Genomic DNA, 19,191 nt, shown 5'->3' with positions numbered 1-19,191 from the left:
CAGCCTTAGTTTCTACATCTATAAAATGAGAATAAAAGCACTTATCTTGTAGAGTTTTGAGAATCAAGACCATTGCAAACCTTACAGCTATTATTATTATTATAGAAATCAGTTACACAGCTATATATATTAAACAAACTTGAGTTTTCTGAATATGCACTGAACAATAGGGTTGGAGAGGGTAGTGGTCTAGAAACCTTTCATAAGGTAACAAAGGAATGAAGAGAATCCTTTCTGAAGTGAACATTTATCTTGGATGATCAAAGTGATGATGATCTTAGTGTCTGAATCGATTCTGGTTTTCTTTGACAGTCACCATTTTGTCACAATTGTGATTCTATATAACCACTTTTTCTCTCTTAGATTTAGTTTCTTTTTCTATAAAATGAAGGGGTTGGATTGGGTCATTCCTCAGATATCTATTAATTCTGGTCCTCAATCATTCTCGGATTCAGTCATCTCCAAGAACAACCTGACCTTAGTTAGATCACTGTGAAAACACATGCTTAGACCCAATACCTTGAAGTACAACCAGAAAAGAGCAGCCTTCCCCTTGGTTTTCCCTTGCTTGATTGAAAGAAGTGGAGCATAAAATCAATAAGAAATGACCTTTGGCCTCTGAGGAAATTCCTGGGAAAGGCTGAATAACCTAGGACATCAACTCACTCCTCTGTCTTAACCATAGTAGTTTGGCTACTGAGAGGCGGAGAAAAGACTAAGGTTTGCCAAAGGACTCCATGAAGACACCATAGGATGAGATATATACCAAAGACCCAGGGAATTACGGAAGGCATGGTGCCCATTTGTAGAACTTGTGCTGGCAAACAAAACCTTTTCTATCATACATCCTCTCATCTGATTCTTACAACAACCCTGGGAGGCAGACAGAGGTGAGTACTATTATCGAACCTCATTTGATGGATGAGGAGCTCGAGGTAAGATAGGTAATCTGGCACAACCTCTTGGTAGCCACTGGAACTTGGATCTGTGTCTTCTGACTCAAAATTTTAGGTTTCTTCTCCTCCCCCAGAGTGATATGTGGACATTTATGAGACACCACCTTTCATGCCAATGCCCAAGAAATTTTCCTAACCACTGCTTCTGTGAAATTAATTCTATAGGCAGAGTCTTTTAGTTATTTTCTACTGCCTGCTAAATAAAGGGTAAAATTCCCGATTTTGGTATTCCAGAACCTCCACATATGGATCCAAATTTCTTTCCCAGCCTTATCTCAAATTATTCCCCTTTGTATTGAAGGGGAATTAATTCTCATCATGGATATAGTACTTGGAATCAAGGAAACCTCAGACAGTAGCTGTTTGATTTTGGGAAAGTCACTTAATCTGTCTGTGGCTCAGTTTCTTCATTTGAAAAATAAGGGAGTTAGTAGCCTCTAAGATCTCTTTCAGTTCTAAATTTATGATTCTATTATAGACTCTGAATTCTAAACTAGACTGCTCCCTCCCTGCCCATCATTCTCAATTAAGTTTTCTTCTTTCTGCTTCTTTGCTCATAACCATCCATCATGTCTCAAATGGACTAAAGCATTACTTTCATCTGCTAAAGTCTCTCCCTTATCCTCAAAATTCAAGTCAGGTACCAGTCTCATCCAGAATTCCTTCTCTGACTCTCCCCATGTGAAAGGGTTCCATCCTTAAAATTTCACCAACTATTTTATCAGGCACACTTCTTTGTACTTATCATATTCTATCTTGAATCTTAGCTATTTATGTCTATGACTTATTTGATTGTGGTAAGCTCCTAGAGAGCAAGGTCTAGGTCATGTATGGTTGCACATCCCCAACATGATCAGCACCTAACATTGTACCTTGTATACTATAGGACTTAATGTCTGTTGAGTTGAATCACAGAGGAGAAGATTAAATAAATATTATGCAAGCTGGAGCAATTCCTGATGAGTCAACTGAGTAGAAGGAGGGACCAGAGTCCAGGAAGATTAATCTAAGAAGATTTCCTGAATGAGATGACTTTGAGGTAGAACGTTGAAAAAAAAGAAGGATTTAGAACCAGAGACCTCAAAACGTATGTGGGTTTTTTTTTTTTAATTTACCAGAATAAAAGACTATCCAAAGTTCATTCCAGGCATGGATCCTTTTAACCTAAAGTGTGCTTTGGGATTGCTAATGAGCCAGCTACAAGAAAGCAGAACCAACTTGACTTCACCCAACAACCCTTGAATTGCATCAAAGAGTTAAAAGTTAAAAAAAAAAAATTGAAAATTCCAAGAATTTTCCTTGTTATGTAATTTTGATTCTCCACTCTGAGAAACTCAGTTTCTTCATCTGTAAAATGAGGGAATTATCTTGAATTAAAGCTGTCAAAAACAGAGATTACAATTTAACCAGATTAAAATGTTATTGAGAGACTGGGGCTAGAGGGGAGAAACTAGGTTGCTCAGTGGATAGAACATTAGCTCTAGAATCAAAGAGTTCAAATATGGTCTCAGACACTTGACATTTGCTAGCTGTGTTACCCTGGGCAAGTAATTTAACCCTGATTGCTTCATCTGCCCTCTTCTTCCTCCCCCAAAAGGAATTGGGAAACATTAACAAGATAAATAAAAATGCATTAGAATATAGATGATATTACTATGAGGTTTTCTAAGTCAATATGCCACAGAGATCCTTATATTCCACATAGTGGCCCCCATTTATTTTGTAGTTTGATACTGCTGGACTAGATGTCCAGCAACTTTTAAGAATTTTCCAGAACTTATGATCCCCATTGCTTTGTAATTCAGTCCATGTGGACTTCCACTGACCTGCTGTTTAACAAACTGACCTTAGTTGAGGTAAAAGAATGCTATTTTGGAAAAGAAGGTGCCCATCCTCCTTAGCTATGAGGAAAAGACAGAGTAACTCCACCCAGATGTCCCAGAGTGCTTGCCTTAGGAAGAGGGTTTCAAGTAGCTTCTTCTATTTTGGAAAGGGAGCAAGAAACACTCACAGTAATGCTCACAGTGATCCCAGCTTGACATTCAACAGCTATCTCCAGCCTACTGTGAAGTTTTTCTTCTTATTCCCTTTCATACATGCTACATTCAGCCGAACTGAACAATGAAACCTTTTCTGAATTTTGCCAAACTATCCCTCTCCCAGATTTCCTGGAAGACTGGGACCAGCTCCCTTTTCATCCCTATCTGTTGATATTATTCTTCTTCCACATGGTATAATTTAGGTCCTTTCTCCCAAAGAAAGGCAGCCAAGAAGGAAGGATTCTTAAGAGGGGTCTGGTCTGCATCTTTTCTTTATCTGACATTCATTCTGCTTTGTTTCATGCTTATTTGCATACCCATCTCATTACTCTCCCTTCCCCCAATCCCCCACCTCCCAAAAAGCACACCCTTCAAGGACAGCCTCTATTTTCTCCCATCTCTTTTTATTTACATTAGCTTCCTACAAAGCACCTATGCATTGCAGATGGTTTTTAAAATGTTTGCTGAATGGAAAAAAAGGTCTTCCGCAAAGGGCAAGGAAGTTTTCTAGATTTTCAAATTGCTTACATTTTATAGCCCCTATATTGGAAATTCTCACTAGAAGATCCCTATTGTCAGGCATTTAAGGCCTGGATAATTTTGGTCCAATTTGCCTTTCCTGGTCTATTTCAAGTTCCTTCCTTACAACTAGCCTAGCTGTTCCCTGAATTCCACATTCCTTTTACTGAGTCCTTGAATTCCCAGGGGCCATCTGACCATGCTTGGAATGCAGGCCTTTGGTATCTGTGCCTCTTAGAATTATCTTTCTCCAAGGCCAACCTTGAATCTTTTCCTTCCAATCCAATTTTGAGTATTCTCTTTCCTCAAATCTCTTTGTATTTTCTTATTTGAGTGCATGTTGCATCCCCACAATCAAATAATAATAATTAACACAAAGTGGGAGATAGAAGAGCTGGATCAGTTGTGGTATTTGAATGGAATGGAAGATAATTATACAATTAAAAAAACAAGGGAAAAGATGATGTCAGAGAACTATGGAAAGACTGGTCTGAACGGATGCTGAGTGAACTGAGCAGAACCAGAAAACAATTTATGCTATAATATTAGTATTAGAAATACATACTTATATATAAATACAATATAAATTAGTATTAGAAAAATGAATAATTTTGAAAGACTTAAGAAGTATGATCACCTATATAACCAACTATGACTCCAGAGGAAATAAGACTGTTAGCCACTTAATGAATGAGGTGATGGATTAATATGCTATATAAGAAAGGCATTTTTGGATGATAAATGTATGACTATATTTTGTTTAATGTAAGACAGTGATTCCCTTTCTCTCTCTTCTTCTCTTTCTCTTTCTTCTCTGTCTTCTCTATTTCTTTGTCTTCGTGTGTGTGTGTGTGTGTGTGTGTGTGTGTGTGTATGTATGTGTGTGTGTCCTTCCTTTCTTCCTTCCTTTTCTGTGGGTAGAAGAAAAAGAATGAATGTTTGATCATTAAAAAAGTAATTTTAAAATCCCTTAAAAAAGAAAGCATAATGGCTTTTAAGTTAATGGATTTGAGTTCAAATTTCACACTAGAAACTTACTACTTGAATAACATAAGGGCAAGGAATCCATTTCTTCAGATAAAGACCCTCTGACATCTTTCTGTTCTATATTTATAATCCTCACCACCACCAATGGGGGAAGAAATTATAATTCAGAGTGGTTAGGTAACTAGTCCAAAGTAATGCACTCAAGTATTAGAGGTGGGTTTGTACCAGATGCAACCTTTCCACCACCTGCTCAATTTATAGAAGAGAGAAATTGTCTCTTTTTTATGTATGTGAACTTGTGTTTGTATTCTCGGCATGAAGAAGGTAGAGCATTTAATAAATATTTATTTACTTTAATAAGGAAGAGGTAAGAGTCTGTAATCCATTGAGCTGGGAAAGGCAACATGGGAAGAACTCTAGCTTGTAGTGAAGGGACCTGTGTTGGAATCTCCTCTCTAAAGTTAGATCTGGGGCAATGTTGCGTTCCTTTGAACCTCAGAGCCTCATCTATAAAACTACAATGATTCTACCAGTCCATCTATCTCATGGGGTTGTTTGGGAATTTAGAATTAAAGGACAACCATGTTTTAGGAAAGCATTAGACAACTAAGATCTAGCCATCAGTTAATAGTTCGCCTTCCCTCTCCTACAAGTGTTGGCCCCTTCTCCTCAGTTTCTTCTAGGAATTGAACCCTTTTTTTGAATATTGCCTGGACCAAACTACAGCCAGGACCGAAACTTGCTGAAACAAGAAGATCCTCTGAAGGATTCCAAAGCCACAGAGAGAGAGTACTTTGAAATCAGTCCTAGTTTTGGATTATCCAGGAACTAATTCCTTGCTTCTTTCTATTTATTCCACCTTCTGTTTACTTCTTATGAGTGACCATGAGGTTATTATACTCCTACTTCAAACTGCAAAGTGTCCAGATTAGTTAAACTATCTTTGGCTAGAGATCTCTTTTTCCCAGAAGGCCAACCCTTTCACACATATCCCAAGGCTTGTCACTCAACACAGGAAGTCCCTTCCCATCCCCACCCCCCACAGTACACAGAACCATAGGCTTTGAGTTGGAAGGGATCTTAAAAACCAATCCCAATACTCTACAGATGTAGAAATTTAAACACAAAGAGGATAAATAACTTTTTCAGAGACAAACAACTAATAAATATATGAGGTAAGCCTTGAAGCCAAATCTTCCTGAGTTTAGTGCTCTATGCATGAAACCATTTTGCATTTCATGCCTTGCTAAATGCCAGTGCCATATTTTCCCCACCATTTATCTTACCCCTCCTACTCAGGCACTGCTAATGACTGGAGCTACCTAGATCCACTACAAATGGTTATCTAATCTCAATAGGACCCTCAGTGCCACTAAAAAGTCCTTTTTGCTCCTCCCTAAGTAATTCTCTACTCCACTCTTCACAAAGAGTGAGCCTTCTTTTCTCTCCCCAAAACTTCCTTTTCCTCTGCTATCTCTGCTGAGGACTTCACCTCCATCAACCAAATCCTGGCAGTTTCACCAACCATCCCCTATACCTGAATGTTTTTTAAGCTCCTAATTTCTCTGGCTCTCCTCAAAAGTCCCAACTAAAATAATATTTTCTCCCTCTTGGTTCCCTTAATTATGGTGCCTTTCCTCTATTGATTAGAACTAATTTATCATATATATATACATATACATATCTTGTTTGCACATAGATGTTTATATGCTGTCTTTCCCATTACACTGTGAGTTCTATGACAATAAGACTTTCTTTTGTGTTTCTTTGTATTCCCGAAGTTTAGCAGTGTCAGGCTCACAGCAGGCACTTAATAATTGGTTATCTAATGTCATATTTTACCCAGAAAATACAAACTATATGCCACAAGCTCCCTCTCCCTTTATCTCAAAACTCCTGGACACCATCCCTCCTTGCTCCTCCTTTACTGTGCTCTAAGATAATTAGGGTTTCTTTCTCCTCAACACAAGAGCAAAAAAGAAAAACACATTTATATAGGCTCTATTATGTGACAGGCGCTGGGCTAAGTGCTTTACAAAAGTGGTTTCATCTGATCTGATGATCTTATTTGATACATGTGCCTAGGATCTTATTCCCTCTTTTATTTTCCAAGAGATCCCTCCCTCAGTCATTACTATTTACCCATTCTTTTGATACTACCAACAAACATTCCTTTTTCATTCATCCTTAAGAAAAACTAAAAACTTTACTTAGGCCCAACTATTCCCTCAAGCTGTCATTCCGTACCTTGCCTCTTTTTTCAGCCAAATGTCTAGAAAAATAGCTGTCAACATACCATTTTCTGCCTCAAATTCACTCCTCAACTTTTGCAATCTGATTTCTGATTTGATCATTCAACGAACACTGCTCTTTCCAAAGTTTTCAGTGATCTCTCAATTGCTAAATCTGATGGTCTTTTTCTTGGTGCTCATTCTACTTGCCATCTCCAATGCATTCCCCACTGTTGATCTTCTCTGGCTTTTGGGGACACTAACTCTGACTTATGTCTTTGAGGAGATGAAGAGCCTTAACTGTCATCTATAAAAACACTGAGTTTTAATTATCATTAATGAAGAGACTAAAAGGTTATCATTCTGAAGCATTATTGTCTTGTGACTGAGAGACTATGAAAAGAAAGAGAAAAAAACTGACTTCCTGAGAGGAATGAATTTAGTTCTTTTTTATGAGTAAATAAGAAAAGGCTTCTTGAGAGACTTTGGATGTAATCTTAGGAAATGATGGATGGGTATGTGTTTCACAAACTAAATAATTTGACTTTGTGTTAATATTTGTTACAATATTAATACATTGTCACTGGTGTTTTATATAAGTCTTTGAGAGTGGAGATTTGAAACATAGTGTTTATAGAAAAAGATTTTTTTTCAGTTTGATTAAATACATAGTTTCATAAACTGAGATTGAAGCCCCAAGCTAATTGGTAAATCTGTCTGGGCTCTTCCTACCTCTAGTAATAGGAGTTAAGGCTAGTTTTTCCTTAAGAGATGACAAAGGTTAGGATTTGATTAGTCCAAGGGAAGAAGGGGAAGGAGGGAAGGCTTAAGCTGTGTCCTTGGATGCAGCTTTTGGAGAGCCTCTGTCTTATTAATGTGTCTTCCTGGTTATCCAGAAGCATAAAAAATCCCATTTTCATGGAGTGGAGAGTCTTTCAGATTTGGTGGATGTCCCAAGATTACCTTAATCACCACACCAACCCTTGAGATCTGATATGTTTACATACGGAGATGAAAGGGGCCTACATCTATGTAGACTATATGTTCCTGTATTGTTGTTGAATATCATTTCCATATTAGTATTAAGTAAATCTCCTTTTATTAACTGTTCAATGTCCTCATTTTGATCCAACTTCAAACCTGAACTAACAAGGTAATGAATCGAATCAATATCACTCTTAACAACTCTGAAGTCCTCAAAGCAATCTGTATATTATTAGGTAAATGTCAACCAACTTTTAAAATTCTGAATTTAATGTTCAGGGGAGATGGTTTATGAAGATCCAGACAATACTTTTGTCAGGAATGCAATTGCTAGCCTGGAAAGCTTAAGAGCATTCTTGTACCAAGAGTTGATATCACTGGAAATCATTTACCTTCACCAACAGGGGTAAGGAAACTAAGTTACTTTCTCAGGGACAAATAGCTAGTAAATATAGAAGAGGCAAGTCTTGAATCTGGTTCTTCCTGAATCCAACTCTACTGCCCTATGCACTAAACTATGTGTCCATGCACTAAGTCACTTGGTAACAATCAGACTAGCTGTTCTGTACATAAATTGGAATTTTTTGAAGTGGACTATCCTCCCTTCACCACAACTCCCCATTCCTACCTCCATCACCCCACCCCCCAGAGCCAACATGGATCATGTTTGGACCAAGACCATGAAGAAGGTGACATGGGTCATCATAGAAAAGAACAACAGCTGCCTGGGCAATTCCATACTAACAAGTGCCTGTGCTAGGACATTATCATCAACCCCAGCAAGAAACTCTGCAACAAAATTGTAGGATATATTACTCATCTGATAAAAGAGATCCAGAGAGGCCCCATGAGAGGTAGCTCCATCAAATTGCAGGAATAATAAAGCAAAAAAAAAAAAAAAAAAAAAAGGGATAATTCTGTCCCCAAGATCTCAGCTTTGGATCAGGAGATCACTGAAGTGGACCCTGATACCAAAGAAATGTTGAAACTCCTGGACTTTGGAAGTTTGTCCAACTTACAAGCCCATTGTTGGGATAGCCTCCAAAACAGCAAGAGAAGTTGATAAATATTTACTTTTGATTTCTAACAAACTCAGGAAACACTCTTCCCCTCTCAAAAAATGAAATGGATTGTCACTGAAAAATTTGAAGATTATGTATATGAAGCTAAATACCTAGTGTAGATTGACAAAAATATACTCATGTGACTAATGGAAAGTTTGTTGCTATTCACCAAAACTTGGTAGCAACAGTAGCCAATTTTGAATTTCGCATATGCTAACAGCCTGGGAAAACAAATGTGGATGTTGCTGACTTCTCTTAAAGGACATGTGACACAAAAGCCATAGTAATTTCTAAGGAAGAAATGAAGGCTCAATGCCATCCCTAGGGAGTGGGATTATAACCAAATAGACAACAGAAGTCTGGAACGTCCACTAGACAACACGTCAGCAACTCATGTGAGCTTTGTTTCATTAAACCAACCTCTATTTGTCTTGGCTGTCTGTGGATGACTAGAAGAGATAAATAGATAGTTGGCGATGGATTGTGAGAAGTAATACAAGTTAAGAAGTAAAGCTGTAATGCTAAAAAGGCCTTGAGTTCCATTGGTGGTTATGATGACAGAAGTTTAAGTTGTAAAAAGATTGTCACTGTTACCACATATAAGATACCTGCAAGTAGTTGTTTCTTGTAATAGTCATGAAGGAAACAAGCATTTACCAAGGGTCTACTATGTGCCAGATACTGTGTTAAACCCTTTACAGATATTTTATTTAAAAGCTCTACACTGTAACTCTGGATATGCAGATCAAGAGAGGACCTACAACCAGTAAATAATAGATTTTATTGATCCAAGATAGCTGACTGCAAAGAAAAACTATTACTAACTAGTACAGCATGTTTGTAGAACATAAGCAAACCTTTGGAATTCATATGCATTGACATTTTATCACTGGAAAGAGATAAGAAGAATATAAGCCATATTTTAGCATTGACTAATTGTTTTGCTATATTTGCAAAGGCACATCCAAGTAGAAATCAAAAAGCTTCCACTGTTAAGTAATATAGAAGTATCTTTTAGTATTTAGATTCATTTTGACCAAGGAAAGAAGAGCTTTGAAACCAAGTTTTTTTAAAGAAATGCTAGCTTTGGCAGGTAATTGAGAATTGTACATTGAAGCCCTCAAGGAGACCAATATCCTGAATGTTTCAATCAGGTGTTGATGCACATACTGAGAACATTTTGAAGGTTAAACATAAAGTTCTCTGGGGTCAACGTGTATTTTTTTTTATTAATATAAATCTATTAGAAATTATATGACAGGTTTTATAACGTCTTTACTAATGTCTGCCCATAAATCATATATACCTATTGACATGATTTGGAGTCTCAGAAATTGAAAGAGATACAGTTACTTACAAACAATACTAATTTCAGTTGACAAAAGTTGAAGAAATTTTATCAGCTATGACCTCAGCTTAAAAGTACTCTATCAGAAATAAACAAAGGTTCGATGTCCAAGTTTGTTATCAAGAACTACAATAGGTGATAGGGCTTTGCTGAGAAACATTGGGATTCAAGGAACCCATCACAAATTGGACATGTGGAGATGTCCACCCCTTTCAAGTTGCTGAGAGACTGGATAACTTGCCAGTGTATAGAATAATACTGGAAAGTAATGGAGGTTCTATAAAATACAAATTCATTTAAATCATCTATTGCCTATTTTATAATCAGTTGGATTCCCTGAGTAAGGATAGGCAAATAATTAAGAGGTGTTTGAAAGGAGATTATCTACCAGTTAGAATTAAATTTTCTGAGTTGCAAAATAGCTTGGAAAGGTATGCTCCCAGTAAGGTTGACACCACGTCCAGGGTACAAAGCTCAAATATAAGTTTGGGTGTGGATACAAAAAGGTAAGTATATCACAAAAGAATTATCACCATTTGACTTCTGCCTAAACTAGACTGATGATGTTATAGAAACAAGAAAAGTAGATAGTCACAGAATCAGTTCCTGTTGATAAATTATATACATTGTTACTCTATACTTTTTATGTGTAAGAAGTGTTATGAACATATTATTGTATTAACTATGATTATAGTTACTCTATCATTTTAAAGTTGCATTTAACTATTATTATTATTATTATTAATAGCGTTGAATTATTTTTTCCTTATCTGGAACAACTTATCAAGTGGTCTTTACATTATATATTTGTATCATGGGTCTAATATTAATGAGTATTTTGACATACACACCAAATGATTTTTCAGGAGCCCTAAAAAAGTTTTAACCATGTGGAGAATATAACGCTAACTCTAATAGTCTTCCTCAAAGACAATACTTATCATATCTATATCTTTAACAAGTTTTGGAATCTTGGAGCAGTGATAATTGAACTTTCATTACTTGAGAAGTCAGTGGTGAATATGTGAGTTTTAACTTTGGACCATAAGGACTCTAAGAAGAAATGAAGAGCTGAAGTATCATCTATAAAGAGACTGAGTTTTAACTGTCATCTGTAGATCTAGATTTAGCTATCATCTGTGTGGAGACACAGAAAATATTTCTCATTCTGAAGCTATCTATCACACCTGGAGAGAAACTAAAAGAATAGAGATAAAGTACTGATTTCCTAAGAGAAGTGAATTTACTCTGGATTTTCTTGGGACAGAGAGGTGAGATTGTGATCCAGAAGTGAAATCAAGAATAACTAATAGTTAAAAAACAAGTCTAGCTATAATCTTCTTCATAACCAAAACATTGTAAATAGTTATGTCTTTGTGTTGTTACTGATTACATTATTAATAAATCACATCATTGGCAACTGATATTTATTTAAGCCTAATAGAGTAGGGGTTTCAAATATTTTGAGACATAAGCAATGATTTATAAGAAAATAAATTTCTCTAATTTATTAAATAAAAATGTTTGGCCTTGGAATTTAGAACTGATTGTCTAATAAATGAGTTTGAAATTTTCATAATTGATAAAGAAATATACAAATATGCCCCCAATTACCTTAGAATAAAAGATAATGAGAATGACCATGGTAACAAGCCAAGTTATGAGATATAATATATGCCATACATCAATGTGATTGATCTTAAAACCCAGTTACATAAAAATGTACATGTTGTCTCCTCCTTGATAAAATGGAAATGATTACATTTGTAGTTCTATCACCCTAGCACAGTGCCTGCCACCAAACGGGTGCTTAATAAATGCTTGATTTTATTGATGGATATGGTAGAAAGGCACTGGATATGCAGCAAGATTATATCATTTTTAATCCAGATTCCCACACTTGCTATCTTTGTGATCTCTGAGCTGAGGCTCCAGTATGTAAAATAAGAATAATATTACTTGTACTACCTTCCTCAAAAAAGAAATGTGAAAAAATGTCTGGCAACTTAAAGCATTATGTTACAAATATGCTGTTATTATCACATAGAGTGTCACTTAGTCTAGTAAGACTCCGTCTCTTAGTAATAACTCATTACTCACAACTCAAGCCATCAAATACCCACTTACATACATTCTAGACAGGGACACATATATCAGTAGCTCCAGATCCCTGCTCTACCCCCGCACCATTCTCAACTTCTATCTAGTTGGCCTGGCATCATGGAGATTTGATCTGTTTCACTGGAAGAAGAGGAGGTTGAATGTGTCTGACTTTGCCTCATATATAATACTATGGCAGAACTAAACTCATAGGCTATTTCCTATATTTACTCCTGAGATGGAGCATATAGAGACTGTCCCTGAGTTCCAAACACTTTTGGCATTTTTCTTCATTGTCCATTACAGCAGATATGGAACATTAGAGACAGAGTAGTTCCTGTGACTCAGAGGATAGGGCACTTTCTTTAAGAAGTAAAGATTCTTTCCTAGGAGAGTCTCCTGCTCCTCCAGTTTAGATCTTCAGCAGGTTCATTGGAACCAGTTCATCCTCAGTCTCTAGTGGACACCTGTAGTTTTCATTCAGAATCTCTGGCAATTATCTTTCTTCTTCCTTTCTCCTTACTCCCCACAGCAGGAAATTACTTCTATAGGTTCCCCTTCCAGTCAGCAAACTGTAACTAATTTTGGCCCGAAGCTCTAGCTTTCTAACTCCTCTTCCTCAACCTTTCTTCACCTGTAGTGAAGGTTTTGAGGATAGTGGGCTCAGGTATAGGCATGTAGGAATTCATATCTGAGAATATTTTTTTCTTATAGCTGAGAGGGAAATTTTAACAGGATTCTACCCTAAGCCACCAGGCTCTGTGCCTTGTGCTCAATCCTCCTCCCCCTTCCTATCAACCTCTTCCCTTCCTTTCTCCCTCCCTCCCTCCCTCCCTCCCTCCCTCCCCAGCACTGGTCTTGGAATAAGGCAGCCCCTCCTGTCCCAGCCTGGGACAACAGCCCCTAGCCCAGCCACTGGCCACCGGCCACAGCAAAACACAACACAAACATTCTTCCGTCCTCTATTCTCCTCCAAATTAGGTCTCTATGGAGACAGGCACAGGCAGCCTGACAGCCCCACAGCCTAATCCTGATTTAGTGACCATCCCTTTAACAGCCCACCCACCCCAGCAGCCAGGGCCCAGCTTCCCTCAGGCCCTCCCCTTCCTCTCCTCTCCTTTTCTCTTCTCATTTCCCAAGCCTTCTCCTTAACAAGGTGGAGAAGATAAAAGATCCTGAAAGACCCTAAAAGTGGGGTTCAGGATACAAGGCAAGGGATACCCTCAGGAATAAAAGGTTTTCTGCCCTTTGGCCAGAATGGGAGTGGGGTGGAGACGATTTGACCTTTCTGATCAAAACTGATCCATGTAAAATGAGGGGGTTGGACTACATGACCTCCAAGGCCCAATAATAATAGTTTGCCTTTTCATAGCACTTTACTTATATTATGTCATTTCAGTCTAACAGCTGTGGCATAAGTGCAGTTTTTTGTTTTTGTTTTTTATCAATGAGCAAGCTGAGTCACTACAAGCTCCTATATGAAGTTAGATTCAAATGGAGGTCCTTATGATTCCAAGTCCAGCTCTCTAGCTAGTGTTGCCTTCTACTTCCCTGCCTAAGAGTCAAAAGACCTGGTTTGAATTTTGCCTCTCTATTTTGCCCATGTATTAGCTTGGCAAATCACTTTCCTCTATTCTGTTGCTCATTTTTCTCAACTAGATAATGAAAGGCTCTGGTTACTAGATGATTTCAGAGGTGCCTTGTAAACCTAATTCTTATGATGCCTTCTATGTTTAATATTTGGTGGTTTTGAAATAGTCACCTCCAGGACTCAAATCCAGAGGAAGATTTCTGGGGAAGCCTAATGGATCTTGAAGGCTCTCCTGGCAGGTCACTGGGTATCTAAAGACTCCCTTAGACTCTCCCAGAGCCTTTCCTTTGGTGGAGAAGAGGTTTGGGGAAAAAAAGAGGGATCTTGTGCCCCTATTATAAACACCCTGCTCCTTCTGGAGCCTGGAGTCTGTGGTCAGGAGGGAGGAAATGAACTGCAAAGATACAGCAGTCTCCAAATGTCCACGGGGCACCAGGCAGGAGCCAGGAGGGGTTAGGGCGTCTTTTAGGGAGTGGGGGCGGGGACGGACTGTGCCGGATAGTGCTTTATCCTCCTGTCACTTGGGGAGGGGGTGGATGGAGAACCTATCCTGCTCCAGTATCTCTCAGCGTAGTTACTGCTCCCCCAGTCCACATACACACACATATACACACACACACACACACACACACACACACACACACACACACAGAGGCCTCCGGACAAAGACCTAACAGGGGTGGGAGGGGCCAGAGGGCCAGCCCCTCAGCTCGTAGAGTCTCAGAGGTTCCCTCTGAACCCTGAACCCCCAAAATTCAAGCCCTCCCAGCATCCCCCAATCCTTGCCAGGCTCCTCCTCAGAGCCAGATGCAAGTCAAGGGTGCAGCACAGAGCCTACTCGGAAGGGGAAGCGGCCGGTGGTGGTTTGGAGATAGCCTTCCTCAGAGTAGGAGGTGACCCTGGGCTCCCAAGCACTAGCACTGGCCTTCTCCTCCCTCCGACCCCATGCCCCGGTTGGGCCGAGCAGTTCAGCCCTACCCCACCCATCCCAACACGGCTCCGCCGATGTCCCGCTCTCGGACAATGCCTCCGGACTCCCCGCCCCGACCCATCACCCACCCCTGGCCTGCTGCCCCTACTCCACCCCCCCTCCCCTCCCCGTCCCCTGTCTCTCCTCAATCTGGCCCCGACCCCAACCCGCAGTCCACTGCCCCCGGCCCGCTCGTACCTCGGCATCCCGGCCCCAGTTCTAGGTGAGTGTGCGAGGGCCGGGAGGGCGTCCGGTACCAGGGCCGGGCCGGGAGCAGAGGCGCGGACCAGGGACTGCGGGCCGGACCGGGGGGGCGGCGGCAGCGGCGGCGGGCCGACCGGCCGCGACGCTGACCATCCTGAGGACGCTGCTGCCGCTGCCGCTGCCGCGGCTGGGAGCGGGACTGGGCAGTGGGGGTGGCCGGACAAGGGGCGGCCCTGGCTCCCGGAGCAGGGAGGACCCCCCTCCCCCGCCCATCCCCCGCCTCCTTCCCTCCCCGGCTACCTCGGTTCCCGCCCCTTTCCCCGCCCCCTCCCCTTACCTTTACCCCTCCCTCCTTCCCCCAATTCCTCTCAATGCTTCGCCCTCCTTCCTTTCCCTCTCCCCTCGCTTCCCTGCACTCCTTCCCTCCCCCCTTTCCCTCCGCCCTTTCTGCTCCCTCCCCTTAGTCTCTTCTTCCTTTCCGAACCTCCTTTCTTCTCTCCTTTCCTAACCTCTGTCCCCCACCCCCACCTCCCCAGGGCTCTCCCAGTCCCTCCCCCTTCTCTCCCCTCCCCCCTCCTTCTCCTCTAAGATAAATTAGCCCCGAGGAAAGGGGGTGGGGGGGGGGGCGGCGAGTGGCCAATGGTGCGTGGAGAGTTGTCCTGGCTTCTCTCTCCAGGAGTGCCCCAGCGGCGTCCCTTTTCCTCTCTCCCCTCCCCCTTCCCATCTGGGCCTTCGGAGCAAGAGATTGGGGGACAAGGAGAGGGAGAGTTGGAGAAAGCTCTGGAAAGTCAGGGGACATTTAAATAGAAACGGACTCAAGGGAAAAGGCCAGGGAACAGCTGAGGAGTGACCCCTGTGCCCAAAAGGAAGCAGAAGTGGGTAGGGTGTGGCTGATCGAAGGCCACTGAGTTTTCCCTGTGGACCTCCTGCCCAAGGTCTGCTGGGATCTGAGCAGGCTTCCTAGGGTAAAGTAGGGATAAGGGTGCTGAAAGGGAAATCTGAAAACTCCATTCAGTCCCAAAGCGTTCTCTCTGAACTTCCACCCCACGTAAGGAAATGAAACTATTTTCTACAGAAAGACTAGCATTCTTCCCCTTAGTTACCCTTTAATCATTCAATAAATATTTATTAAATACTAATTATGGTAATAATAGCTTACATTTCTATCCCTTTTTGTAGTTCCACATCCCATATGCGTGTATATTTCATTTGGTCCTTGCAACTGACTCTGGGTTGTTGTTGTTTTTACACCCCATTTTACAGATGAAAAAACTGAGTCACACAGCTAGCAAGTAGGAGAGCATCTGTAATTCCAGCTTTAGTGTTCTTTCCACCACACAGGGAAGCAAAATTAACAAGCTTGAAACAAAACAGCAATACAAGAGCTGAGATAGTATATACCTTGATCAAGACTGGAAGTAAATAATATCCCAGAAAGGAAGGATCACTATGGGCTGAGATGGTCAAGGGAGGCTTCATGGAGGAGGGTAAGACCTCCTAACCAGCCTCCTCACCTAAAGGTCTCTAACCAGTCTACTTAAGACTGAAAAGTATCTTACATATCATTTAACCCCAAGCCCTCCATTTTTGGTGTGGGAAGGGATAAGAAGTGGGAACATGGGAAGATCCACCACTTTTTTTTTTCATCAACCTGAGAATCCCTGACATAAAAGCTCCCCACAGATGTAGACCTGTTAGCAGCTTGTACTTAGGATGTTAGAAAATTCTCTTGGACAAAGGCCCCAAATCACACAGTTAGTATGTTGTTTCTGACTCCACTCCATGCTGCCTTTCCTTTTAACAACTGAAAAAATTGAAAAGTTAAGTGTCTAAGGTCACACAACTACAGATGTGTCACAGTCACTTCTTTGCACACAAGTCAGCAAGATTTCCCTTTTGTCTCCTAGGTAAAGTTCAAATCCAGTCTTTTTTTGAAGGCTCTCAGTACAATCTTACTATTTAAGTAGGTGGAGTAACCATTTACATACTCCAAGTTCCAGCTAAACTGAGCTAGATTTAAAAAAACAAAAAACAAAAAAAATACATGAAAGGGTATCTCAGCACTCTGCTTAGATTGCCTAGTAAGTTCTCATCTATCCTTTAGAGCCCAACTCAGATGCCATCTCCTCCATAAAATCTAGACTGACCTTTCCCCCCACTCCCGCCATTCTTCAGCACTGTGCCTCCCATTGAATTCTGTCGGTTCCTCTAATACACATGTAGTCTGTCATATTTATTTTACATGTTGAATCCTCTACTACACTATAAGCTCTCTAAAAGCAAGGATGTACCTTGTTTAAACTTTGTATAATCTTGGCACTATTTGAGTTGCTCAAAATAGGTATTCAACATAATGTTTTATTTGATTGCTTCGAGTGCCCTATAAACAGTAGGGTTTTAATAAATGCTCATGGAATTGAATTACTGTATGTCCTGCCAAGTTCAGTTTGGTAGATCATCTGACAGAGAAGTCAGATGTCTAGACTTGCAAGGTACTCATGGAAAAGCTCCAAAGTTAGAGCATCTCTGTTCCAATCATCCATTCAGTTAGATAATATTATCCTCATCCACACACTCAGCAGAGTTCCCAAAAACACCATGATGGCTCTTGGCTGGGAATTTCTTTCCCCTCTCCTATTTACTTAATAATATTGTAGACAAATAGGAAAAATGATCACCTCTTTTAAAGCTCTTTTCCATCCTCTCTTCTTTTATTCCTTCCCTCTTTTTTCTTCACCATTTTATATCATTTCTCCCTCTTCTCTTACCTAATTTCTTTTCTCTCCCCAACTTTTTTCTCTCTCCTTTTCACCTCCCTCTTTCTTTTCACTCCCCACTCCTTCTTCACTTTCCCTACTAATTCAAATCCCTTCTTAACCTTTATGTAAACTACCTGCACCAGATGGGTTTCATTATATTTTCTTTATATTCACATAAATAACCCATTATAATTTTTTACTTGATGAAAGATATCACATTCACACACAGACATATATTAATATAGTCACATATAGTAGCGATAATTTATGTAGTATTTTAAGGTTTGACAATTATTTTACTTATATGCCATTTGATCTCAGACATAAACATACAAATGCTGAAACATGAACACTGAACCAGAAATAGTCAAATGCACTTATAGAATACTGGACTGTCTAACCTCATTCTGGTTCAGTTCAGAAGCTCTCCATGTTGTTTGTGATATGTGTGAATGCACTTGGGAAAATGCACCCATAAATTTAGAATGTCATCCATCTTTCAGTCCATTGCTTTGGACTTGATCTACAGGATGATCAAAAGCTAAAACATGGATTCGAAAGTATGGACCTGACATGATTTGTGTGTACTGGTTGATTTCCCTGGACTCCTTGCCATGGCCACCTTTGTTTCACCAAGTTGTTTCTTGACATGGGCAAGGAGAGGCTGAGTCTAAAGCTGCCACTGCCCCCTCCCATCAGATGATTAAGGGTCATTTGCTGTAGGATTGGGTATTTGTCAGCTAGGAAGGCTGGAATGATGTATTAACAGGGATTTAATGAGCTTGAGGCTGAAGGAGCCACACTTCATTTCCTGACTATTCAGCCAGGATGGTGGATGGTGTGTGTGTGTGTGTGTGTGTGTGTGTGTGTGTGTGTGTGTGTGTAGGATTCAGATTTCCTCCTCACCCCCACTTTACTTCTGCCCCCTCCTGCCCCAGGGATTAAGCATTTCTACAAAAAGGGTCAATCCATTCTGCATGTTAAGAGTATCAAGGCCCTGTCATAGAAGAAACTTTGAGTCTGAAAATTTCAAGTTAACTCTTGTTTGGTGAATCCCTTAAACTGTAAGGCCTCAGTTTCCTCTTCTGGAAAATGAAGAATTTAGATTAGATCTCTAAGTTCCCTTCTACCTTTAACGGTCAATAAACCTAAGAATTGATTGATCCTCTTCCTCCAAAAAGAATCCCATTCATTCAGCTGAGAGAAAGAGATGGCACAGCCTCCCTTGATCATCTCTGTAAAAGATGTTATTTCTCCCTACTGGGAAGTACTTTCCTAGAGTAAACTTTCTCTTTGGTCACTTTGGCCATAGTGGATCAGTGTTTCATTCAGTTCAGGTCAATAGACATTTATTAAATGTTCATTATTTGCAAAGTACTGAACGAGGTCCTGAGAATACAAAGACTAAAAGGGGAAAAATCCTTTCCCTCAAGAAGCTT

General features: G+C 40.2%; 1 protein-coding gene across 1 annotated transcript in view; it reads right to left on the bottom strand.

Annotated features, from left to right (window-relative positions):
- FIGNL2 (fidgetin like 2) overlaps positions 1-16,138 on the bottom strand; it is a 50,060-nt gene extending 33,922 nt beyond the window's left edge. The window contains 1 exon segment of the mRNA XM_051963583.1: positions 14,988-16,138. The gene's annotated coding sequence lies outside the window, so the exon portion shown is untranslated.
- Between the last annotated feature and the right edge of the window lie 3,053 nt (positions 16,139-19,191).

The sequence above is a fragment of the Antechinus flavipes genome, chromosome 5, assembly GCF_016432865.1.
Source record: "Antechinus flavipes isolate AdamAnt ecotype Samford, QLD, Australia chromosome 5, AdamAnt_v2, whole genome shotgun sequence".
Lineage (NCBI taxonomy): Eukaryota > Metazoa > Chordata > Mammalia > Dasyuromorphia > Dasyuridae > Antechinus > Antechinus flavipes.
This window is presented reverse-complemented; position numbering and strand designations above follow the sequence as displayed.